Source organism: Nuphar pumila, chromosome 9 (assembly GCF_984573655.1).
Source record: "Nuphar pumila chromosome 9, dmNupPumi1.hap1.1, whole genome shotgun sequence".
Lineage (NCBI taxonomy): Eukaryota > Viridiplantae > Streptophyta > Magnoliopsida > Nymphaeales > Nymphaeaceae > Nuphar > Nuphar pumila.
The window spans coordinates 25,150,101-25,177,436 of NC_143257.1; the positions used below are offsets into that span (position 1 = coordinate 25,150,101).

Consider the following 27,336-nt stretch of genomic DNA (forward strand, 5'->3'; position numbering starts at 1 on the left):
CATTTGATGCATTGGTGAAGGGTTGAAGGGACAGCGTTGGCATTGTGGATCCAAGTGCGCCCAAGCAAAAGATTGTATGTGGGCGGCACATTGACCACGTGGAAGAGCACGATATGCACCGAGTAGTTGATAAAAATTTCGAGAAGTATCTTCCCCTTGGCTGTCTGCCCATGGTTGTCGAAACCGTAGATCGTTATGGGATCTGGGGTATACTCTTCTTCTTTCAGTCCCAAGGCCTTGGTTGTCATCTCGGGACAGATATTGAGGTTGCTGCCTCCATCGACCAATACATGAGGGACTGTCATGCCCCTGGTCTGCACCACTATGTAGAGAGCGTTGTTGTGGAAAGAATGAGGCTTCGGCAAATCTTCATCAGAAAAAGTGATTGGTGCATTCGTCATTGCTTGATTGACGATCTGAGCCATATCCTGCAAAGTGGTGCTAGGCTTGACTTTGATCTTTCTTAGCAGATCTTCTAGCACTTGCTGGTGCTCAGGCGAAGCGTGGGTCAAGTCCAGGATATAAATGTTCGATAGAGAAGTAATTGGCTTCTGAACTGACCCTGAAGTTTCTCCCTTTTTTGAAGTTGCCTTGACGAAGCGCTTCAGAATCCTGGGAACTTGTTTGGCAATCTCTGCCATCACCTTTGCTGGCTTCTTAGTTGCTTTTTTGTTGTTGGAAAATGCAGTAATATCCACCCTCTTGGCGGAAGACTGCGCTTGACGAAGGACCAGGACCTGATACTGATCCTGAATGTCCTGGCTAGAACATGGCTGGATACTGTTCTTGAGAAAGATTGTTTGTTCTGAAATCACCGATGCAGAATGTTTAGGAAATGGCTTGGACAAGATTTCCGGTTGTTTTTCCTCATCTTCGATTAACAAGTTCTTGTCAATACAGTCCTAAATGATATTTTTAAGGACAAAACAATGCTCGGTGTCATGTCCAACAGTCTGGTGAAACTTGCAGAACTTATCAGTCCATTTTCCCATAGCAACGGGAGGATCTGCCACCTTGGGGAGTTTGATCATTCTCTTTGACATCATATATTCCAAGATGTCTTCACAGGACTGCTCTAGGGTCATGAATTCCCGATCATAACTCCAGCCTTCATGCTTCGGCTTTTCTGGCTGTTTTGCTTCTAGCTGCGGCGCTGACTGAACAGGATGTGGCTTGACAAATTTTTCCTTCTGGGCTGCAGAGTTTGTTCTTTCTGCCCTGGAGTGTCCGACATTCTTGTTGCGGTTTTTCTTGCTCTTCTTGCTGTTAGAGCCGCTGCCATGATCCGAAAACTCTATAGAATAGGCGACATGCGCCTTCTTCTTTTGATCAAGATTCCCTCTGACAAAAGGATATCCTTTATACAGGCCATTGTCCAAGCCGGTCTCGAGCCACTCGGCTCTCTCAATCAACTTGATGAATGATTTGGCGGGAGATGTAGAAATGAGATTCCTCAAAGGCTGAGCAAAGTTATTCAAAATAATTTATAGGGCGTGTTCCTCCGGGATGGGAACCTTCATTTTGTTACAGGTGCTCCTCCACCTGTGGATGAATTCGCTAGCTTTTTCATTCTCATGCTGCTTCAAATTGTATAGATGGTTGAGGGTTGGTGATGCTTCGACATTGAACATGAAGCGTTAAATGAACGAGTTAACAACTTTATCGAACTCTCATAGTTTGATAGGATTAATGTGGTCTGCATACCACCTGACGGTTGTCCCCTCTAGGCTTTGAGGAAAACAAATGAATAACGCCAGGTTGTCTTTCCTGAAACGGCCGCACTCAGCATACAATGTGGCCAAATGAGCCTTAGGGTTGCCTGTTTCGTCAAATTTGAGAAACTTTCGAGGGAGATTTTCCAGATTGTCATCCCCGTCCAGGCCATTGTAAAAATCCTCACCAGAGTAAGTATGCTTGCCTTTGCTTTTGGCCTGAATATCCTTAATGGCTCGATTCATTTCTTTCATCTGCTCGTGCATCAGATCATTAACTGGAATAGGATTATTCACAGATTCAGGTTCTGCGGTGATCTTCATGAACTGCTGCGGAGGATTCTGATGGTAGACAAACTGCTCTTCTTCCTCTGATTCTTCTTCAGCTGATTCTGATTCCTCAGAAGTGGTGTTCGGCTGGACCTTCTTTCTGACGATCCTGGCCGGCTTTGTCACAGCTTTCTTTTTCAGTTTGCTCTTCGAAATGACCTCCTTCTGACTGGCCTTAGCTTGCTCTGACATCATTCTCTGAAACAGGTTGTACATAGCAGGATCAATATCATCGCCTTTGTTCTGATTCTGCCCTCTGACTGACTTGGGAGAGTTCGTTGCTTCGACTTCGCTGTCGCTGTGCTGAGGAGCAGTCTATTTTCCAACTCTGGTCTGCACCATCTTGTCAATGATTTCCCATTGTATCACGACCTATCACCTGCAGGGATTACACCAAAATCACAATAGACACCAACTGTGACTCTGTTGGAATCCTAAAGCAGAGAGCTCTCTTTTTATCCTTTCGTTGAACCCCTTTTCAGCTGTGATCATCGCAAATTTTTTCCTCTCTTTGTGTTTCTCTCTCTTCCTTTCTCTTTTCCTTTTCGAACCTCTATTTTCCTCCTTTTTGAAGGGAGAAAAATAAAAGACAGAAAAGAAGAGAGAAGAGAAAAGAAAAGAAGAGAAGAGGAGACTCTTTTGCGGGGTCTCACTTGACCTTGATTTGAAAATATTTAGAGAATTACTCGCTTCCATTTTGAAAATATTGCGGGAAAATGGAGAGACGGGATTCGCTCATCGGTATGAGGTTCGACCGTTCCTGACGCCTTTACCAGAGGTAATCGAACCAAGGATCGAATTTATGCCTTTTTGCTTTGCTTAAATATTATCTAAGAATTTATTCTAAATCTAAATGCACAAAGAATCATGCTTGTGCAATGCAAGGATGTATGCTCTTTTGAGAAAATGATTTGGAAATCTCTAAGTATTTTTTAGATGAATAGAGTGAAGAAATGGTTTCTAACTCAGAACTTAAGATTTAAAATTCTGAATTTTTGGAATAATCAAAGCTTGGGAAAATCATCTAGACTTTTGAAAGGAAAGATCTTGAAATTGAGATAAAATGAGAAGAAAGGAAACTTCAAAGTCATAAATGGACTTTGAATTAGAGTTTAGAACTTGGATAAATGTTTTGAATTCTAACTTTGAAGTTCTAAGAGATCCAAATAAGGTTGAGAAATGGAATTGGCTTTTGGAATTTTTAGGAATCAAGATAAACTTGGTTTTTGAAATCTAGAATGAAATGGAGTTGGATTTGAAAAATTGGAATTGAGAATGGATTTTGAGTCCAAGGTCTGGACCTAAAATAGATTTGAAATCCAAGATGAAATTGAATTTTGGTTTTAGAATGGAATTGGATCCAAGATCTGTAATAAAATTTGGATCTGAGATCTAAGGTAAAATTGAATTCTGGATCCTAAAGGGATTTTGGATATGAAGTTTAAGATCCGATAGGGAATTGGATTCTAGATGGAATTTGGACCTGAGATCCAATATAGAACTGGATTCTGGATCCTAAAATGAATTTTAGATCTGAAGTCTGAGATCCAAAGTGGAGTTGGATTCTCGATCCTAAAATGGAATTGGATATGAAGTCTGAGATCCAAAGTGGAGTTGGATTTTGGATCCTAAAATGGAATTAGATCTGAAGTCTGAGATCCAAGAGTGGAGATTGTACTTGGAAATCTGGATCCAAGTTGAGATTAGGATCTAACTTTAGATTTGGATTCTGAAAGTCCAAAATGGGACCTTCGAAGATGGATCTGGGTTTTGAAAACCCAGATTGAATTTAAAATCTAGGAAAGGTCAAGTTTTGAGATTTCAGAATCGATCTCAAACCTTGAAGATGAGAAAAATAAACTTGATTTTGAATCAAAAGATGAATCAGAAATTTCAAAGTTTAAATTGAACTTTGAAATTTGATTTGAATTAGAGTTTGAATCTTGGATATACAAATGGATTTCAAAGTCAATTTGGACTTTGAATTTAAAGTTAGAATCTGAAGATGATATTTGAATTTATAAGAGTTGAAAATTGACTTCAGAAGTGAAGAAGATATTTTGAAGGAAATCACTTGGATTTTTTAACAAGAATTTTGAAAATATGATGCAATTCTATCCTAAATGATGAATGAATTTAAAGAATTTAAAATTGGATTTTGAAAAGCATATCTCATTCTTTAAATGAATCAAAATAAGATTGAAAATATAATGCATCCTTGACTATGGTCATTGAATGTATTATAAAATAATCTATATTTAAATTCAGGTGAAGAATAAAATACATTTTAGTGCTTTTATAGAGTTTAAAATGAAATTAATTCTCAATATATCCTGACTATGGCCATTGATATATAGATTGAATTAATTTTAAATCAAACTCTGATAAAAGAAGAAAATATTTAAAAATATGATGATTTTTTTTTAAGAGGGATCCAGTGTGGATCCAATGTTATTTTATAAAAGATAAAAATCCTAAGTTTTGTTTACATCTTGACTATGGCCATTAATGTAAATCATCAACTTAGGATTAATTGCCTCTTACGAAATGGTGCACGTGCCATTCGTGTTCCCATTTGTGAGATTTTGGAAAAGTAAAGGTAAAAAAAAAGAAAAAAAGCATGAAAATAAGCAATTTATGATCTTTACAATGCTCATTCATTATATCTAAAACAAGAAATGTAAATTCTCATTAAAATCTAACTATTACAATACATGAAATTGAATTTACAACTCCAAATAATGATATTTTCCACATATTCCCTGCAAAACACCTGATTAGTATAAAAATGGAGAAAATTTGTATATATCATATGGATATCAAAAGATGCTCACAGGCCAAGGTATTTATGATGTGGAAAGATGAAAAAAATGGTATATACCCATATATATATATATATATATATATATATATATATATATATATATATATATATATATATATATATATATATACATCTATGGCCTATATGCAACATAGATGGATGATAGTTAGTGAGATAGAGGAGGTATAGGTGACAATTGGAATGGCTATAGAAGTGGAAGTTACGAAATAAAATGAGTGCAGAAAACTGGTTTGCAACAGCTCATGATAGTAGTGCTATCATGTGTTGGAGTTGGAAGATGATTGATACTGTGAAGAGTAAGTAGAGGGTTAATTGCACAGTGTGGCTGGGGTATAGCTGCCAATATGTATGGATTTGCAGCAGGGTAGAGATGGATGAGATGAAACTACTGTTGTAGTTGCAGCAGTGAACGGTGCAGTGGTGCTGGTAGAAAATTCACATGGGGAATGGGTTCTAACTGTCATGGGCTGTAATACAGGGGATATCCTACATGGTATACAAGTAAGACATAGCTAATGATGCCCTCGGTGATAAAGGGGTGTAATGGTGAAGAATTCAGCAAGTGATGAACATACGCACAGGTGATGCCACAGCCAGAGGTGACAGGTAATGATGCAAGACACACAGCGAATGCCATGGAGGTTGAGTATATGAACATGGCTTACGATAGCTACTGTTGTGGAGAAAAAAAAATTTGTGCTAAGTGAAGGAAGGGCCATGGATGGAATGTGATATACTAATACAGTAGGAAGTATGAGTGAATACAAACCACAGTTGGTGGCTGGTAGTATTAACGAAAAATATATAAAGGGATATAAGGTTAAAAAGATTATTATTATTATTTTTTTTTAAAGAAAGAATGGCTGCAGCAGCTAGACAGATGGTATGTAAATACAGGTTGTTGAAGGTGGATATGGCATAATTCATGTTGAGCTTATATGAAAAGAAAAAGAAATCTTGCCGCAGAGCAAGGATTAATATTAAACCAAACAAACTATTTATAAATGGAAGTGTGACAAAATACAAAATTTTAACTGTAATGGAATTCAAGAGATCCTACCATGGTTTCAACCTATAAAATTGATCTACCTCAATTATTTATGTCTCAAACTTGTTCATGGAAAACCAACACCTGTTGCCTGCAACAAGGAGAGTAACGCAGACATAGTATGTGATCACAAGTTCTTAAAAGCTGATTCGTGCATTGGTCTTTTGAGTGTCAACCTTGCTAAGAGAGCCTTGCTTCGACAGTGCCCTTCATTGATGAAGTAATTGACTTTGAAAGTCACAGATGGCCATTCGGTGCCTGGTGGTTTGACATCAATAAACCTTATTGTCCTGCCAATCATGACATCATCCCAACCTCAAATGTATTTGAACCAGGCACCCATTTGAGTTTGTGAACATAAGGGTTCACAAATCAGTGGAGTGCGACAGTGGTGGAAGCACTAAGAAATATGGCTGATGAAGCGACAACCCCTTTTGAGAGTCACATTCATCTCTGGTGCAGTTAAGAAAGTTATCACAGGCCCCAGTGATACTGACTAGCAGCATGTGGAGAGGGAGGGGAATTTCAATTTCTTGATGGCTGAAGAAGTGGGTCCAGAATGAACAAACCCAACATCTTTTCTATCTTTATCAGATCTAAGTTTTCGGGGTCCTAATATATTGAAATGGGAAGCACATTAGATTGTGGGTTTTAACAGGGGATAAATTCTTAACAGTATAGGTTTTAGCAGGAAACAATTCCATAGTCTAAAAAAAAAAACATGGTATTGCAGGAATATGAACAAATCTTACTAATTACATCATAGTTAAAAATAACATTACTTACCCCTGTATCATGACCTATCACCTGCAAAGATTACACCAAAATCACGATAGACACCAACCTATAAGCAGCTGAAAGAATGTTAGTCTTCATCTCGCCAACAGATATTACATTGCAATCATTTAGAGGAAGAAGAAGAAGCAGGAAAACAATGATGCAATCTGAGTTACTGCCTCTCAGCTTACTTCGATTGCCATTCAAGTAAGTGAGCATACCAAACCATCCATTGAGCTCTGCGATGATGCTCGAGTCAGCGACCCAACCTAGCACTTGTCTTTATATAAAAACCCACAGAATGGGGCATAATAGGGATATTAGGTGATGAATGCATACGGCGGTAGCGCCAAACTTAGGGATTTTCTAAAAAAGATGTATGAATGTTGTGGAACATAACGCAGAGCAGACCAGAGTCTAACACAGGAAGCAACTACATTATAGAATCTGAAGCTAAGGTATACTAGAGATAATAAAAGAAGATATAATGGACAGATAATGCAGCTTTACAGTCATGGTGATGACGCCAAAGAGGGGTCATCAGACCCAGTATGAACATCTATTCAGAACTGCCAATTGTCAAAGAGAATGTTGGGGATCTAATGATCATGATTTTCACAATCCAGGTGAACTGGCAGCTGTTATCTCAACTACAGGAGTGTTAACAACTGAATTTTATTTTATTTTATATTTGTTTTTTGGCTCAAGGATTTAGATCTCCACTTCATGTTAATTGCCGGTGTATGTGTGTGTGTGTATATATATATATATATATATATATATATATATATATATATATATATATATATATATATATATATTTAATAACCAGCATATTGTGGATGAAGCTGAGTGTTATATTGACCACCCCTAATAGGCCGATCGACAGACAAACCAAGCAAAAACAAATTTATGGAATTCCTAACATGACTTTGAAATCAATCAAAACTAAGATGGAGACCATATGCTGAAGAAATTACAAAATAACTGGAATAGCACTGATAAAAAAAAAACAAAGGGAAAAACAACAAGTTGTTCTGAGGCAACAAGACCTTGATTGGATTGTTGCTCAAAGCAGCCATTAGATTCTGGAAATGCACACGTCAATAACTTGAGAAGTGTGACTGTGAGTAATCTTTCAAATTTGAAATAATTAATAACTTTTCAATCATTTCACCACGAAAGAAACACTATTGTTACATCAATGGTGACTCCAAGAAGATATGCAATAAGCCCATAAGCAACCCAGAAAGACAACCACCTCTCGGATCAAGTAATTGAAGCTAGAACTGTCAATGTCGTGAGCAGTGGTGTATGCAACGATTAAAACAAATGGATTCCGAGGCCCACAATTTTGCTTTATTTGAATCGAGGCAGCCTCCAGGATTTTCTTTTTGATGATGGAGAGGGTGAAGCATGTGTTTAAGCTATGATTGAAGCCTAAACATGCGCTTACATGAAAACCTCGAGAACTGAGGGTATATGTTTATGCCACAACCCAGCATAAACATCTGCTGTATGTGATAAAACATGACACACGATAACCATAATACACAAAAATGAAATGCTCGATCAAATTATGATTCAAAATGCTTAAACATAGAGGAATTTAAAAAGAAACAAAACAAGTGTTGGAGTCGGTTTGCTCCATTGCTGTAGCATTAGGCGGATCGATCTTTCTATACGCAGATCGATCCTACCGTTGTTGCCTTGAAAGAAGAGAAAAAAAAACAAAAAGAAGAGAAAGAAAGCAACAAAAGGAAAATGAAGAAGAACAAAATTATAGTAGAACGATGCTCTAAGGAATCATTTATATAAAAGAAAGAAAATCGAAGAGAAAGGGAGGAGGAGGGTCACCTACCGTGACTCTGTTGGAATCCTGAAGCAGAGAGCTCTCTTTTTATCCTTTCGTTGAACCCCTTTTTAGCTTGTTTGCAGAGTGTCTCGGTTCCCTTCGAGCGACCCCGGATGAAATACCTTGAGAGATCGCCCTTTTAGTGGGGGGAATCGAGGAAGTTAGGGGGGGCTCAAAATGATCCTCCTTTCTTCCCCATGGGCTCCCCTTTTATAGGAGAAGAGGAGGATTCCGGAAGGAACGATGGTGATTCTGTTGGAAATCGAGGGTGGAGGAAGAGAGCGTGGTGATTGAAGGGTGAAGATGGATGTAATCGATGCGTCGAGTCTGCGAGAGAGAGAAGGGGAGGATTTGAAGATGAGCGAAGGGGATGAAGGAGGTGTACAAGGTTGTTGCAGATGAAGGGCGAATGAGGGGTGCGGCAAGCCGTTGATGATGGGCGGTGGCTATAGAGAAGCTCGTGGAGGATCGATGATGGAGGGTGGATGGAGGAGATGCCCAGAGAGAAGGTTCGAGAGTGTCTGAGAGAGAGGAGAGAGAGAGAGAGAGAATGGAGGGAGCCCTTACAACCCTCGGTTTTTTTTGTTATAAAAAAATTTTATCAAAGATTTTTTTTTAAAAAGACGATTCTTTTTCCAAAAGCTTTTGCAAAAACTGTTTTTAGTAAAAAAAAGGCTTATTTTTCAAAAAGAAGTTTTTTTCAAAAAAAATGATTTTCGTTTCTATTTTTTTATATTTTTATTTTTTTGTTCTTTTCTTTATTTTCTATATTTTTTTGATATTTTTGGAATAAAAATCCTAAAATTTACAAAAAAATAAGGATTTAAACTAATTTTTTTGTATTTTTGATAAATATTTACAAAAAGAAGGTTTTCAAGGCTATTTTGAGGAAAATTTCTTCAGAAAAATGAGTTTGGATTCAAGTTTCGAGAAAAATATTTGAGTTTTAAACCTCAAATCGAGGAACATAGCGCGATGGATCCAAACGGAATCACCATCGTTCCTTCCGGAATCCTCCTCTTCTCCTATAAAAGGGGAGCCCAGGGGGAAGAAAGGAGAGGATCGTTTTGAGCCCCCCCTAACTTCCTCGATTCCCCCCAGTAAGAGGGCGATCTCTCAAAGTATTTCATCCGGGGTTGCTCGAAGGGAACCGAGACCCTCTGCAAACAAGTTGAAAAGGGGTTCAATGAAAGGATAAAAAGAAAGCTCTCTGCTTTAGGATTCCAACAGAGTCACGGTAGGTGACCCTCCTCCTCCCTTTCTCTTCGATTTTCTTTCCTTTATATAAATGATTCCTTACAGCATCGTTCTACTATAATTTTGTTCTTCTTCATTTTCCTTTTGTTGCTTTCTTTCTCTTCTTTTCATTTTTTTTTCTCTTCTTTCAAGGCAACAATGGTAGGATCGATCTGCGTATAGCAAGATCGATCCGCCTAATGCTATAGCAATGGAGCAAACCGACTCCAACACTTATTTCGTTTCTTTTTAAATTCCTTTATGTTTAAGCATTTTGAATCATAATTTGATCGAGCATTTCATTTCTGTGTATTATGGTTATCGTGCGTTATGTTTTATCACATACATCAGATGTTTATGCTGGGTTGTGGCATAAACATATACTTTCAGTTCTCGAGGTTTTGATGTAAGCATATGTTTAGGCTTCAATCATAGCTTAAACAGACGCTTCACCCTCTCCATCATCAAAAAGAAAATCGTGGAGGATGCCTCGATTCAGATAAAGCAAAATTGTGGGCTACAGAATCCATTTGTTTTAATCGTTGCATACACCACCGCTCACGACACTGACAGTTCTAGCTTCAAATACTTGATCCGCGAGGTGGCTGTCTTTCTGGGTTGCTTATGGGCTTATTGCATATCTTCTTGGAGTCACCATTGATGTAACAATAGTGTTTCTTTCGTGGTGAAATGATCGAAAAGTTATTAATTATTTCAAACTTGAAAGATTACTCACAGTCACGCTTCTCAAGTTATTGACGTGTGCATTTCCATAATCTAATGGCTGCTTCGAGCAGCAATCCAATCAAGGTCTTGTTGCCTCAGAACAACTTGTTGTTTTTCCATTTGTTTTTTTTTTATCAGTGTTGTTCCAGTTATTTTGTAATTTCTTCAGCATATGGTCTCCATCTTAGTTTTGATTGATTTCAAAGTCATGTTAGGAATTCCATAAATTTGTTTTTGCTTGGTTTGTCTGTTGATCGGCCTATTAGGGGTGGTCAATATAACACTCAGCTTCATCCACAATATGCTGGTTATTAAATATATATATATATATATATATATATATATATATATACACACACATACACCGGCAATTAACATGAAGTGGAGATCTAAATCCTTGAGCCAAAAAAAAACAAATATAAAATAAAATAAAATTCAGTTGTTAACACTCCTGTAGTTGAGATAACTGCTGCCAGTTCACCTGGATTGTGAAAATCATGATCATTAGATCCCCAACATTCTATTTGACAATTGGCAGTTCTGAATAGATGTTCATACTGGGTCTGATGACCCCGCTTTGGCGTCATCACCATGACTGTAAAGCTGCATTATCTGTCCATTATATCTTCTTTTATTATCTCTAGTATACCTTAGCTTCAGATTCTATATTGTAGTTGCTTCCTATGTTAGACTCTGGTCTGCTCTGCGTTATGTTCCACAACATTCATCCATCTTTTTTAGAAAATCCCTAAGTTTGGCACTACCGCCGTATGCATTCATCACCTAATATCCCTATTATACCCCATTCTGTGGGTTTTTATATAAAGACATGTGCTAGGTTGGGTCGCTGATTCGAGCATCATCGCAGAGCTCAATAGATGGTTTGGTATGCTCACTTACTTGAATGGCAATCGAAGTAAGCTGAGAGGCAGTAACTCAGATTGCATCGCTGTTTTCCTGCTTCTTCTTCTTTCTCTAAATGATTGTAATGTAATATTTGTTGGCGAGATGAAGACTAACATTCTTTTAGTTGCTCATAGGTTGGTGTCTATCGTGATTTTGGTGTAATCCCTGCAGGTGATAGGTCGTGATACAGGGGTAAGTAATGTTATTTTTAACTATGATGTAATTAGTAAGATTTGTTCATATTCCTGCAATACCATGAAATGTTTTTTTTTCTTTTTAGACTATGGAATTGTTTCCTGCTAAAACCTATACTGTTAAGAAATCATCCCCTGTTAAAACCCACAATCTAATGTGATTCCCATTTCAATTGTTTAGGACCCCAGAAACTTAGATCTGATAAAGATAGAAAAGATGTTGGGTTTGTTCATTCTGGACTCACTTCTTCAGCCATCAAGAAATTGAAATTCCCCTCCCTCTCCACACACTGCTAGTCAGTATCACTGGGCCCTGTGAAAACTTTCTTAACTGCTCCAGAGATGAATGTGACTCTCAAAAGGGGTTGTCGCTTCATCAGCCATATTTCTTAGTGCTTCCACCACTGCCACACTCTGAATGTGCACTAGGATCGAGGCAACGAGCACTAGAGGGGGGGTGAATAGTGCTTTTAAAAATTTCTGCAGAATATTGAATGATTTTGCAAATCTCAAAGCAAACACACAAAGAACACAAGATTTTATCCTGGTTCGGTCAAACCCGACCTACATCCAGTCCCCAAGCAAAACCCGCTTGAGATTTTCACTATCAACCTTGTAAACTACAAGATCACACAGACCATAACCGGTCCCACTTTCAGTAACAATCTTACTGAAAGCAAACAACTCCTTTACACCAAGGAGTCTTTCTTTTTACACAAAAGAAATAACAACTTACAATACAACCTATGAGCCTTCCTTTTGAATGCAAATGAGATGCAATTGGCTTTTGAGGTTGTTGAAACACTCTACTCACGAATTCACTATCTCTCAAAGTGATTTGAGTGAAAAACTGAAGTGAAAATATCACGTGAGTGAGAAAACAAATACTTGAATGAATAGGAGTGAAAAGCAAGAAGTAATTCAAGGTAATTCTATTGAATTTGATTGTTTTTTAGTGTAAAATGCACTCATATTTATAGTTCAAAGATTCCATACGTTGAGAGTATGAAAGGGTGTCAAAACTGTCCATTTTGAACGATCAAAACGTTTGAAAAATGAAAAGACATGCCTTTTTGAAGTTTCAGGAAAACGACAAAATTAGTCGACTGAAACATCAGTTAGTCGACTAATAGTTAGTTATTAGTAGACTGACAGTTATCGTTGGTCGACTGATCTGTTAATCGAGCCGTTTGAAAATCTGAACTTGTGAAACTTAGTCGATTGGAGAAAAGTTAGTCGACTGATAATATCATCAGTAGACTGAAAAACCTTTTAGTCGACTGCTGCTAAAAACTTCTGAAAAACAAACATTCTGTTCGGTCGACTGATAAAAAGCATTAGTCGACTGCTGCTAAATTTTCAAAAAACACATGTTCTGTTCAGTCGACTGATAAAACCATTAGTCGACTGCTGCTAATTTTCCAGAAAACAGACATTCTGTCCAGTCGACTGATAAAATCTTCGGTCGACTAATTTGACAAGAATGACTTTTTAGAAAATATGGCGCGAAAGGATTAGTCGACTGATAAGTCTATTGGTCGACTAATAAACATGAAAATTTAAGAAAAGAGTTTTCTAAAAAGATTTTCAAAAGAGTTTCTTTTAGAAAAGTTTTTCTAAAGACTTTTAAGGTGAAATGCAACCTAAATATGCACTCTAAGTAAGGCTCTTACAAGAATCTAAGACTTTTAATGAATTAAACATTTGCACACTAGTCTTCAAGGATTCTTCACCGAATTCTTCAATTTCTTCATAGCCTTAGCTGAAATGCAGTTGATTCTACTTGCTCATCATCAAAACCTTGTACTTGAAGTATCATGTATGGCTTCATTGTCGTAACAATCTCCCCCTTTTTGATGATGACAAACTTAATCAAAGATGAAGCATTTAGATGCATTGATGGAGATTTTACTCCCCCTATCAATATGCTGCAAAACATTAAAAGTTAGGACATTTAAAGCACATATATCACATATTGATTGGTTTGCATTTCCATTCATCATTTCTTCATGTATTTAGAAATACATTCATTCAAAGCTTTCTTTTTCTCTTAATTTTGCATTTCTCATGCAAGATCTCCTGTAATGTAATTGCTATCATCTTTTTCTCAAGATCTCCTGCAATTTCAATGTAATGCTATCTTTATCTTTTTCTCCCCCTTTGTCAGAATCAAAAAGAGTAAGGGCAAAAATAGCATAAGCAGAAATAGAGATAAGTTTAAAATATTACAACCCATAAAGTATGTTTTTCAAAGATCAAAGATCAGAAAAGAGAGTTTCGGCGTGTTTTGAAGATGCGCCAGTCACTGCAAGAGGATTCCGGCGTTTCAAGATCACGGCCAGAAGATTCCGGCGTCTCCCTGTTACGGTAAGAAAATCCCGGCGAAGATGGAGTCGAATGGCACTCCGAGGGTTTTTCGGAAGAGAGAGAGGCAAGAGAGAAAGAGGGGTTTAAGGGTTTCGTTTTTAAGAAAAAACGAAAAGGTACAAAGTGAAACAATGCCTTTTTTTTTTTAAATGGGTTTTAAAACAAATCCAAGGGGTGTCGGGTCCCTTCACTTAAATTTTTTAAAAAAAAATTTAGTCGACTAAAACTTTATCGGTCGACTAAAAAGTGCGACTTATTCTAAAAATATCATCAGTCGACTAGAAATATATCGGTCGACTAATATGGTGCGATACATTCCAAAATATAAAACACCAGTCGACTAAAATTTTATCAGTCGACTAATATAGTGCGATTTTGAGATTTTGTTCAAAAATCAGCATTTTTATAAATCCAAAAACGAGCAAATACCTAGTTCTCTCCTAATTCTCATAAAATCTTCATTTTTAAGAGGTTTAGTGAAGATATCGGCATGTTGTTCTTTAGTGGAAATAAAATTTAACGAAATATCTCCTTTTAACACATGATCTCTTAAAAAATGATGTCTAACTTCAATATGCTTAGTTCTTGAGTGTTGAATAGGATTTTTTGAAAGATTTATAGCACTAGTGTTATCACAATAAATAGTTGTTGTGGAGTAATTCAAACCAAAATCTTTTAAGGTATGTTTCATCCAAAGTACTTGTGAACATGCTAAACTAGCCGCTATATATTCAGATTCAGTTGTTGAGAGTGATACTGAATTTTGCTTTTTACTAAACCAAGAGACTAAGGAATTTCCCAAGAAATAACAAGTTCCACTAGTACTCTTGCGATCAGATTTACTTCCTGCAAAATCTGCATCACTATATGAAACTAAATCAAAGGAAGATGATTTTGGGTAAAACAAACCGAAATCTGAAGTATCTTTCAAATAACAAAGAATTTGTTTTACTGCAGTTAAATGAGATTCCTTTGGATAAGCTTGAAATCTTGCACACATACAAACACTAAACATAATATCAGGTCGACTAGCAGTTAAGTATAATAGAGATCCGATCATACCTCTGTAGAGCTTAGTATCTATACTTTTACCATTTTCATCTTTATCAAGAGAAGTAGTTGTACTCATAGGATTCCTTCTTGATTTCGATGAGTCCATCCCAAATCTCTTGAGAAGTTCTTTTATATACTTAGCCTGATTGATGAAGATTCCTTCTTCAGTTTGCTTTATTTGAAGTCCAAGGAAGTAGTTTAATTCGCCCATCAAGCTCATTTCAAACTCTTCCTACATAGCCTTAGCAAATTCTTTACAAAGAGAATCATCAGTAGAACCAAATATTATGTCATCAACATAAATTTGCACAATAAGAATATCTGAATTAAAATGTTTAATAAATAAAGTGGAGTCTACCCGACCAATGGAAAAACCAGATTATTCTAGAAAATTTCGTAGTCTTTCATACCACGCTCTTGGTGCTTGTTTGAGTCCATACAGAGCTCTTTTCAATTTATAGACCTTTTCTGGATATTTCTCATTTTCAAAGCCTGGAGGTTGCTCTACATAAACTTCTTCATTGATGTGTCCATTTAAGAATGCACTCTTAACATCAATTTGATATAACTTGAAGTTCATGTAACTAGCAAAAGCAAGCATCATACGAATTGACTCTAATCGAGCCACTGGTGCATAGGTTTCATCAAAATCTATGCCTTCTTTTTTATTATAGCCTTGTGCCACTAGCCTTGCTTTGTTACGAATGACTTCACCATTTTCATCCAGCTTATTTCGGAAGACCCATCTTGTTCCAATTACTGGATGATCCTTTGGTCTATCAACTAGATCCCAAACATCATTCCTAGTAAATTGGTTAAGTTCTTCAGACATGGTCAAAAGCCAAAATTCATCAACACAAGCCTCATTGATATTTTTTGGTTCTAATTTAGATATGAAAGCAACATTTGCAATATATTTTTCTAACTGCCTTCTAGTTTGGACACCACTCTTTATTTCACCAATAACTTGTTCATGTGGATGATTAGGAACTTCTTTCCAAACCGGTTGAAGAGAAATATTTTCTTGAGAAGTACTCTCTATCAAGGGTTCTTCTTGAAGTATTGCTTCTTCTTCTTCGCTTAGAGGAATAACCTGCTCACAATTCTCATCAAATGCAACATGTAAAGATTCTTCAATACAAGATGTTCTTTTATTGAAAATACGATATGCTTTACTTGTAGAAGAATATCCAAGAAATATTGATTCATCTGATTTTGAATCAAACTTATCAAGATTATCTTTGGTATTTAACAAGAAACATTTACTACCAAAAATTTTGAAATATGAGATCTTTGGTATACGATCATAATACAATTCAAAACATGTTTTATGTAAAATTGGTCGAATAAGAACACGATTTAAGACATAACATGCTGTATTAATTGCTTCAGCCCAAAAATACTTTGGTAAATTTTTATCTTGAAGCATGGTTCTAGCACATTCTTGCAAAGTTCTATTCTTTCTTTCAACAACTCCATTTTGTGGAGCTGCTCTAGGAAAAGCAAAGTTGTGAGAGATACCATGTAAATCACAAAACTTTAGAAAAGATTCATTTTCAAATTCACCACCATGATCACTACGAATTTTAATAATAGATGTAGATTTTTCATTTGTAATTCTTCTACAAAGTTTAGAAAATTCTGAAAAAGCATCATTTTTGCTTTTTAGAAAAATCACCCATGTAAACCGAGAATAATCATCTACTATAACAAAAGCATACTTGCTACCATTCAAACTTTGAATTCTAGATGGTCCAAATAGATCTAAATGTAAAAGTTCAAGAGGACGTTTTGTTGAAACTATATCTTTTGCTTTAAAAGAACTCTTGATTTGTTTACCCCTTTGACAAGCATCACATAAGTGATCCTTTTTATATGGTATTCTAGGTAGGCCTCTTACAAGATCACTCTTGGATAATTTTGAAATAATTTTAAAATTAACATGTCCAAGTCTCTTGTGCCATAACCATTGAATTTCATTTGAAACAATAAGACATTTTTCATTAAAAGAGGGTAATTCATCTAGATATAATTCATACACATTGTTTCTTCTTTTACCTTTAAAAATGATCTTTTTAGATTGAAAATCAGAAATTAAGCATAAATTATTTTCAAAAGAAACATGAAAACCTTTATCACATAATTGACTAATAGATATTAAATTATGCTTTAAACCATCCACTAAAAGAACATTTTCTATCAAGGGAAATTTTGGATTACCAATATTACCAATACCTATCACTTTTCCCTTGTTATTGTCACCAAAGGTGACGGTTCCTTCATCCTTATTTTGGAGGGTGGAAAATAACTCCGGCCTTCCAGTCATATGTTTAGAACAGCCGCTGTCAAATATCCATTTGCTCCTTATGTTGTGTACCTACAACAAAATCAGAAAACAGAGCATTTGACCCCTTTCTATTTTTGGGTCCATGAGAGTTAGTCTTAGGAACCCATATCCATTTGGATTTTGGTTTCCTTTGATAATAAATATTCTTTCTATAAAAGAATTTAGAATAAATATTTCTAGAATAATCATTTCTAGATGCATTTCTATTAGAACTAGAAAGTTTAGTTTTATGAACAAAAGGTTGAGAATAATGTCTTTAATTTTTCACCACATAGTTTGGTCTATTTTGAGTATCAAAGAAGCTATATCCCAATCCGGTTTTATTAACCGAGCATCTTTGAGAACCAAGAAGTTTTTCTAGATTCTCTTAACCATTTGTGAATTTGGTCACTATAGAAAGAAGATCATTTGACTTTTCTTTAAGACTAGATATTTCCTTTTGTAAGAGATTGGTTCTAACTCCAATTTCTTTTATCTCAAGTGCTTGGCAAGAATTTTCCTTCTTGAGATCTTTTATTTCTTGAAGTAACACTTTATTTTGAGAGTCAAGAGTTAAATTTTCAGTTTTTAACTCTTTATTTTTAGAACTAAGACTCTTAAATTTAGCATATAAATCATTAAATGCTTCAAATAACTCATCATAGTCAAATTGACTTACCGAATCTTCTTATGCTACAAAACATATGTTGGCGACTTCTTCATTTGATTCTTCATCAGAAGAGGAGTCACTATCATCCCAACAGGCTTGAAATGCCTTTTTCTTCTTGAATTGGTCCTTGGGTTTGAATTTGAGAAGAGGACAATCTTTCTTGATATGTCCTACCTTTTTGCAGTTAAAGCACTTTACTTCATTGGGAATGGAAGAATCTGCTTTCTTTGCCTTTCTTTGAAATCTTCCCTTTTTGATGAATCTTCTGAATTGCCTTGTGATGAGGGCAATATTTTCATCTTCATCTTCTTCAGAATCTTCTGAGTCAGAAGTAGCCTTAAAAGCAAGAGATTTCTTTTTAGGCTCTTCTTCTTGTCTGTCTTGAAGTTGGACCTCATATGCCATTAGGTTACCAACTAAGTCTTCAAGAGTGAGAGTATTGAGATCATTTGCTTCTTCAATAGCAGTGGTTTTTCTCTCACATTCAGGAGTTAAACACCTTAGAATCTTTCTGACTAAATCCACTTGTGAATATTCTTTTCCAAGGGATTTCAAAGTGTTAGTTATATCGGTCATTCTAGTTACCATGTCCGATATAGATTCATTTTGTTTCATTTTGAACAATTCAAATTTATGAACTAAAGAAGCAATTTTAGATTCTTTTACCTTTGACGTACCTTTGTGTGTTACTAGAAGAGCATGCCAGATTTCATTAGCTGTAGAGCATTGAGAGATGCGATTGAACTCTACCTTGTCAACGCCACAATATAAGGCATTCATTGCCTTGGCATTAAGTGAAGTAGTCTTCTTTTCATCATCGGTCCATCGGCTGAAATCAGTTGATGGATTTTGGTACTTTTCTGAAACAACTCTCCAGATATCGAGATCCATGGATTGCAGGAATATTGTCATTCTTACTTTCCAGTATCCATAGCTTGTTCCGTCGAAGAGAGGAGGACGAACAAAGGAACTTCCTTCTTTGTGCTGAGATGTTGTAGTTGCCATGCTAGATGATGGTCAAATCAAAGTAATAGCAAACCTGTGCTCTGATACCAAATGAAAGTGCACTAGGATCGAGGCAACGAGCACTAGAGTGCTTTTAAAAATTTCTGCGGAATATTGAATGATTTTGCAAATCTCAAAGAAAATACACAAAGAACACAAGATTTTATCCTGGTTCGGTCAAACCCGACCTACATCCAGTCCCCAAGCAAAACCCGCTTGAGATTTTCACTATCAACCTTGTAAACTACAAGATCACACAGACCATAACCGGTCCCACTTTCAGTAACAATCCTACTGAAAGCAAACAACTCCTTTACACCAAGGAGTCTTTCTTTTTACACAAAAGAAATAACAACTTACAATACAACCTATGAGCCTTCCTTTTGAATGCAAATGAGATGCAATTGGCTTTTGAGGTTGTTGAAACACTCTACTCATGAATTCACTATCTCTCAAAGTGATTTGAGTGAAAAACTGAAGTGAAAATATCACGTGAGTGAGAAAACAAATACTTGAATGAATAGGAGTGAAAAGCAAGAAGTAATTCAAGGTAATTCTATTGAATTTGATTGTTTTTTAGTGTAGAATGCAATCATATTTATAGTTCAAAGATTCCATACGTTGAGAGTATGAAAGAGTGTCAAAACTGTCCATTTTGAACGATCAAAACGTTTGAAAAATGAAAAGACACGTCTTTTTGAAGTTTCAGGAAAATAGCAAAATTAGTCGACTGAAACATCAGTTAGTCGACTAATAGTTAGTTATTAGTAGACTGACAGTTATCGTCGGTCGACTGATCTGTTAATCGAGCCGTTTGAAAATCTGAACTTTTGAAACTTAGTCGACTGGAGAAAAGTTAGTCGACTGATAATATCATCAGTAGACTGAAAAACCTTTTAGTCGACTGTTGTTAAAAACTTCTGAAAAACAAACATTCTGTTCGGTCGACTGATAAAAAACATTAGTCGACTGCTGCTAAATTTTCAGAAAACACATGTTCTGTTCAGTCGACTGATAAAACCATTAGTCGACTGCTGCTAATTTCCAGAAAACAGACATTCTGTCCAGTCGACTGATAAAATATTCGGTCGACTAATTTGACAAGAATGACTTTTTAGAAAATATGGCGCGAAAGGATTAGTCGACTGATAAGTCTATTGGTCGACTAATAAACATGAAAATTTAAGAAAAGAGTTTTCTAAAAAGATTTTCTAAAGAGTTTCTTTTAGAAAATGTTTTCTAAAGACTTTTAAGGTGAAATGCAACCTAAATATGCACTCTAAGTAAGGCTCTTACAAGAATCTAAGACTTTTAATGAGTTAAACATTTGCACACTAGTCTTCAAGGATTCTTCACCGAATTCTTCAATTTCTTCATAGCCTTAGCTGAAATGCAGTTGATTCTACTTGCTCATCATCAAAACCTTGTACTTGAAGTATCATGTATGGCTTCATTGTCGTAACACACTCCACTGATTTGTGAACCCTTATGTTCACAAACTCAAATGGGTGCCTGGTTCAAATACATTTGAGGTTGGGATGATGTCATGATTGGCAGGACAATAAGGTTTATTGATGTCAAACCACCAGGCACCGAACGGCCATCTGTGACTTTCAAAGTCAATGATAAGAATTACTTCATCAATGAGGGGCACTGTCGAAGCAAGGCTCTCTTAGCAAGGTTGACACTCAAGGGACCAATGCACGAATCAGCTTTCAAGAACTTGTGATCACATATTATGCGTGTGTTATTCTCCTTGTTGCATGCAACAGAAGTTGGTCTTCCATGAACAAGTTTTTGACACAAATAATTGAGGTAGATCAATTTTACAGGTTGAAACCATGGTAAGATCTCTTGAATTCCATTACAGTTAAAATTTTGTATTTTGTCACACTTCCATTTACAAATAGTTTGTTTGGTTTAATATTATTCCTTGCTCTGCGGCAAGATTTCTTTTTCTTTTCATATAAGCTCAACATGAATTATGCCATACCCACCTTCCACAACCTGTATTTACATACCATCAGTCTAGTTGTTGTAGCCATTCTTTCTTTAAAAAAAATAAATAATCTTTTTAACCTTATATCCCTTTATATATTTTTCGTTAATACTACCAGCCACCAACTGTGGTTTGTATTCACTCATACTTCCTACTGTATCAGTATATCACATTTCATCCATGGCCCTTCCTTCACTTAGCACATTTTTTTTTCTCCACAACAGTAGCTATCGTAAGCCATGTTCATATACTCAACCTCCATGGCATTCGCTGTGTGCCTTGCATCATTACCTGTCACCTCTATCTGTGGCATCACATGTGCATATGTTCATCACTTGCTGAATTCTTCACCATTACACCCCTTTATCACCGAGGGCATCATTAGCTATGTCTTACTTGTATACCACATAGGATATCCCCTGTATTACAGCCCATGACAGTTAGAACCCATTCCCCATGTGAATTTTCTACCAGCACCACTGCACCTTTCACTGCTGCAACTACAATAGTAGTTGCATCTCATCCATCTCTACCCTGCTGCAAATCCATACATATTGGCAGCTATACCCCAGCCACACTGTGCAATTAACCCTATACTTACTCTTCACAGTATCAATCATCTTCCAGCTCCAACACATGATAGCACTATTATCATGAGCTGCTGCAAACCAGTTTTCTACACTCATTTTATTCCGTAACTTCCACTTCTATAGCCATTCCAATTGTCACCTATACCTCCTCTATATCACTAACTATCATCCACCTATGTTGCATATAGGCCATAGATGTATATACATACCTATATATATATAGATATGTATATATGTATATGAACATATATATATATATATGCGTGTATATACATGTATATGGATATATACCATTTTTTTCATCTTTCCACATCATAAATACCTTGGCCTGTGAGCATCTTTTGATATCCATAAGATATATACAAATTTTCTCCATTTTTATACTAATCCGGTGTTTTGCATAGAATATGTGGAAAATATCATTATTTGGAGTTGTAAATTCAATTTCATGTATTGTAATAGTTAGATCTTAATGAGAATTTACATTTCTTGTTTTAGATAGAATGAATGAGCATTGTAAAGATCATAAATTGCTTATTTTCATGCTTATTTTCATGTAAAGAAAGCAACAAAAGGAAAATGAAGAAGAACAAAATTATAGTAGAACGATGCTGTAAGGAATCATTTATATAAAGGAAAGAAAATCGAAGAGAAAGGGAGGAGGAGGGTCACCTACCGTGACTCTGTTGGAATCCTAAAGCAGAGAGCTCTCTTTTTATCCTTTCATTGAACCCCTTTTCATCTTGTTTGCAGAGGGTCTCGGTTCTTTTCGAGCGACCCCGGATGAAATACTTTGAGAGATCGCCCTCTTACTGGGGGGAATCAAGGAAGTTAGGGGGGGCTCAAAACGATCCTCTCCTTTCTTCCCCCTGGGCTCCCCTTTTATAGGAGAAGAGGAGGATTCCGGAAGGAACGATGGTGATTCCGTTTGGATCCATCGCGCTATGTTCCTCGATTTGAGGTTTAAAACTCAAATATTTTTCTTGAAACTTGAATCCAAACTCATTTTTCTGAAGAAATTTTCCTCAAAATAGCCTTGAAAACCTTCTTTTTGTAAATATTTATCAAAAATACAAAAAAAATAGTTTAAATCCTTATTTTTTTGTAAATTTTAGGATTTTTATTCCAAAAATATCAAAAAAATATAGAAAATAAAGAAAAGAACAAAAAAATAAAAATATAAAAAAATAGAAACGAAAATCGTTTTTTTTGAAAAAAACTTCTTTTTGAAAAATAAGCCTTTTTTTTACTAAAAACAGTTTTTGCAAAAGCTTTTGGAAAAAGAATCGGCTTTTTAAAAAAAAATCTTTGATAAAATTTTTTTTTTAACAAAAAAAACTGAGGGTTATAAGGGCTCCCTCCATTCTCTCTCTCTCTCTTCTCTCTCTCGGACACTCGCGAACCTTCTCTCTGGGCATCTCCTCCATCCACCCTCCATCATCGATCCTCCACGAGCTTCTCTATAGCCACCGCCCATCATCAACGGCTTGCCGCACCCCTCATCCGCCCTTCATCTGCAACAACCCTGTACACCTCCTTCATCCCCTTCGCTCATCTTCAACGAAATCCTCCCCTTCTCTCTCTCGCAGACTCGACGCATCGATTACATCCATCTTCACCCTTCAATCACCACGCTCTCTTCCTCCACCCTCGATTTCCAACAAAATCGCCATCGTTCCTTCCGGAATCCTCCTCTTCTCCTATAAAAGGGGAGCCCATGGGGAAGAAAGGAGGATCATTTTGAGCCCCCCCTAACTTCCTCGATTCCCCCCACTAAAAGGGCGATCTCTCAAGGTATTTCATCCGGGGTCGCTCGAAGGGAACCGAGACACTCTGCAAACAAGCTAAAAAGGGGTTCAACGAAAGGATAAAAAGAGAGCTCTCTACTTCAGGATTCCAACAGAGTCACGGTAGGTGACCCTCCTCCTCCCTTTCTCTTCGATTTTCTTTCTTTTATATAAATGATTCCTTAGAGCATCGTTCTACTATAATTTTGTTCTTCTTCATTTTCCTTTTGTTGCTTTCTTTCTCTTCTTTTTGTTTTTTTTTTTCTTCTTTCAAGGCAACAACGGTAGGATCGATCTGCGTATAGCAAGATCGATCCGCCTAATGCTACAGCAATGGAGCAAACCGACTCCAACACTTGTTTTGTTTCTTTTTAAATTCCTCTATGTTTAAGCATTTTGAATCATAATTTGATCGAGCATTTCATTTTTGTGTATTATGGTTATCGTGCGTCATGTTTTATCACATACAGCAGATGTTTATGCTGGGTTGTGGCATAAACATATACCCTCAGTTCTCGAGGTTTTGATGTAAGCACATGTTTAGGCTTCAATCATAGCTTAAACACACGCTTCACCCTCTCCATCATCAAAAAGAAAATCCTGGAGGCTGCCTCGATTCAAATAAAGCAAAATTGTGGGCCTCGAAATCCATTTGTTTTAATCGTTGCATACACCACTGCTCACGACATTGACAGTTCTAGCTTCAATTACTTGATCCGGGAGGTGGTTGTCTTTCTGGGTTGCTTATGGGCTTATTGCATATCTTCTTGGAGTCACCATTGATGTAACAGTAGTGTTTCTTTCGTGGTGAAATGATTGAAAAGTTATTAATTATTTCAAATTTGAAAGATTACTCACAGTCACACTTCTCAAGTTATTGACGTGTGCATTTCCAGAATCTAATGGCTGCTTTGAGCAACAATCCAATCAAGGTCTTGTTGCCTCAGAACAACTTGTTGTTTTTCCCTTTGTTTTTTTTTATCAGTGCTATTCCAGTTATTTTGTAATTTCTTCAGCATATGGTCTCCATCTTAGTTTTGATTGATTTCAAAGTCATGTTAGGAATTCCATAAATTTGTTTTTGCTTGGTTTGTCTGTCGATCGGCCTATTAGGGGTGGTCAATATAACACTCAACTTCATCCACAATATGCTGGTTATTAAATATATATATATATATATATATATATATATATATATATATATATATATATATATATATATATATATATATATATATACACACACATACACCGGCAATTAACATGAAGTGGAGATCTAAATCCTTGAGCCAAAAAACAAATATAAAATAAAATAAAATTCAGTTGTTAACACTCCTGTAGTTGAGATAACAGCTGCCAGTTCACCTGGATTGTGAAAATCATGATCATTAGATCCCCAACATTCTCTTTGACAATTGGCAGTTCTGAATAGATGTTCATACTGGGTCTGATGACCCCTCTTTGGCGTCATCACCATGACTGTAAAGCTGCATTATCTGTCCATTATATCTTCTTTTATTATCTCTAGTATACCTTAGCTTCAGATTCTATAATGCAGTTGCTTCCTGTGTTAGACTCTGGTCTGCTTTGCGTTATGTTCCACAACATTCATACATCTTTTTTAGAAAATCCCTAAGTTTGGCGCTACCGCCGTATGCATTCATCACCTAATATCCCTATTATACCCCATTCTGTGGGTTTTTATATAAAGACAAGTGCTAGGTTGGGTCGCTGATTCGAGCATCATCGCAGAGCTCAATGGATGGTTTGGTATGCTTACTTACTTGAATGGCAATCGAAGTAAGCTGAGAGGCAGTAACTCAGATTGCATCATTGTTTTCCTGCTTCTTCTTCTTCGTCTAAATGATTGCAATGTAGTATCTGTTGGCGAGATGAAGACTAACATTCTTTCAGCTGCTTATAGGTTGGTGTCTATCGTGATTTTGGTGTAATCCTTGCAGGTGATAGGTCATGATACAGGGGTAAGTAATGTTATTTTTAACTATGATGTAATTAGTAAGATTTGTTCATATTCCTGCAATACCATGTTTTTTTTTTTTTAGACTATGGAATTGTTTCCTGCTAAAACCTATACTGTTAAGAATTCATCCCCTGTTAAAACCCACAATCTAATGTGCTTCCCATTTCAATTGATTAGGACCTCGAAAACTTAGATCTGATAAAGATAGAAAAGATGTTGGGTTTGTTCATTCTGGACCCACTTCTTCAGCCATCAAGAAATTGAAATTTCCCTCCCTCTCCACATGCTGCTAGTCAGTATCACTGGGGCCTGTGATAACTTTCTTAACTGCACCAGAGATGAATGTGACTCTCAAAAGGGGTTGTCGCTTCATCAGCCATATTTCTTAGGGCTTCCACCACTGCCGCACTCCACTGACTTGTGAACCCTTATGTTCACAAACTCAAATGGGTGCCTGGTTCAAATACATTTGAGGTTGGGATGATGTCATGATTGGCAGGACAATAAGGTTTATTGATGTCAAACCACCAGGCACCGAATGGCCATCTGTGACTTTCAAAGTCAATTACTTCATCAATGAAGGGCACTGTCGAAGCAAGGCTCTCTTAGCAAGGTTGACACTCAAAAGACCAATGAACGAATCAGCTTTTAAGAACTTGTGATCACATACTATGTCTACGTTACTCTCCTTGTTGCAGGCAACAGGTGTTGGTTTTCCATGAACAAGTTTGAGACATAAATAATTGAGGTAGATCAATTTTATAGGTTGAAACCATGGTAGGATCTCTTGAATTCCATTACAGTTAAAATTTTGTATTTTGTCACACTTCCATTTATAAATAGTTTGTTTGGTTTAATATTAATCCTTGCTCTGCTGCAAGATTTCTTTTTCTTTTCATATAAGCTCAACATGAATCATGCCATATCCACCTTCAACAACCTGTATTTACATACCATCTGTCTAGCTGCTGCAGCCATTCTTTCTTTAAAAAAAAATAATAATAATAATCTTTTTAACCTTATATCCCTTTATATATTTTTCGTTAATACTACCAGCCACCAACTGTGGTTTGTATTCACTCATACTTCTTACTGTATTAGTATATCACATTCCATCCATGGCCCTTCCTTCACTTAGCACAATTTTTTTTTTCTCCACAACAGTAGCTATCGTAAGCCATGTTCATATACTCAACCTCCATGGCATTCGCTGTGTGCCTTGCATCATTACCTGTCACCTCTGGCTGTGGCATCACCTGTGCGTATGTTCATCACTTGCTGAATTCTTCACCATTACACCCTTTTATCACCGAGGGCATCATTAGCTATGTCTTACTTGTATACCACGTAGGATATCCCCTTTATTACAGCCCATGACAGTTAGAACCCATTCCCCATGTGAATTTTCTACCAGCACCACTGCACCTTTCACTGCTGCAACTACAACAGTAGTTTCATCTCATCCATCTCTACCCTGCTGCAAATCCATACATATTGGCAGCTATACCCCAGCCACACTGTGCAATTAACCCTCTACTTACTCTTCACAGTATCAATCATCTTCCAACTCCAACACATGATAGCACTACTATCATGAGCTGCTGCAAACCAGCTTTCTGCACTCATTTTATTTCGTAACTTCCACTTCTATAGCCATTCCAATTGTCACCTATACCTCCTCTATCTCACTAACTATCATCCATCTATGTTGCATATAGGCCATAGATGTATATATATATATATATATATATATATATATATATATATATATGGGTATATACCATTTTTTTCATCTTTCCACATCATAAATACCTTGGCCTGTGAGCATCTTTTGATATCCATATGATATATACAAATTTTCTCCATTTTTATACTAATCAGGTGTTTTGCAAGGAATATGTGGAAAATATCATTATTTGGAGTTGTAAA

General features: G+C 36.4%; 3 pseudogenes; 2 read left to right on the forward strand and 1 right to left on the reverse strand.

Annotated features, from left to right (window-relative positions):
* Positions 1 to 6,062: 6,062 nt before the first annotated feature.
* On the reverse strand, positions 6,063 to 6,945 carry LOC149828502 (uncharacterized; annotated as a pseudogene).
* Positions 6,946 to 8,870: 1,925 nt separating this feature from the next.
* Positions 8,871 to 20,779, forward strand: LOC149828503 (uncharacterized; annotated as a pseudogene).
* Positions 20,780 to 25,318: 4,539 nt separating this feature from the next.
* On the forward strand, positions 25,319 to 26,069 carry LOC149828504 (uncharacterized; annotated as a pseudogene).
* Positions 26,070 to 27,336: the final 1,267 nt, after the last annotated feature.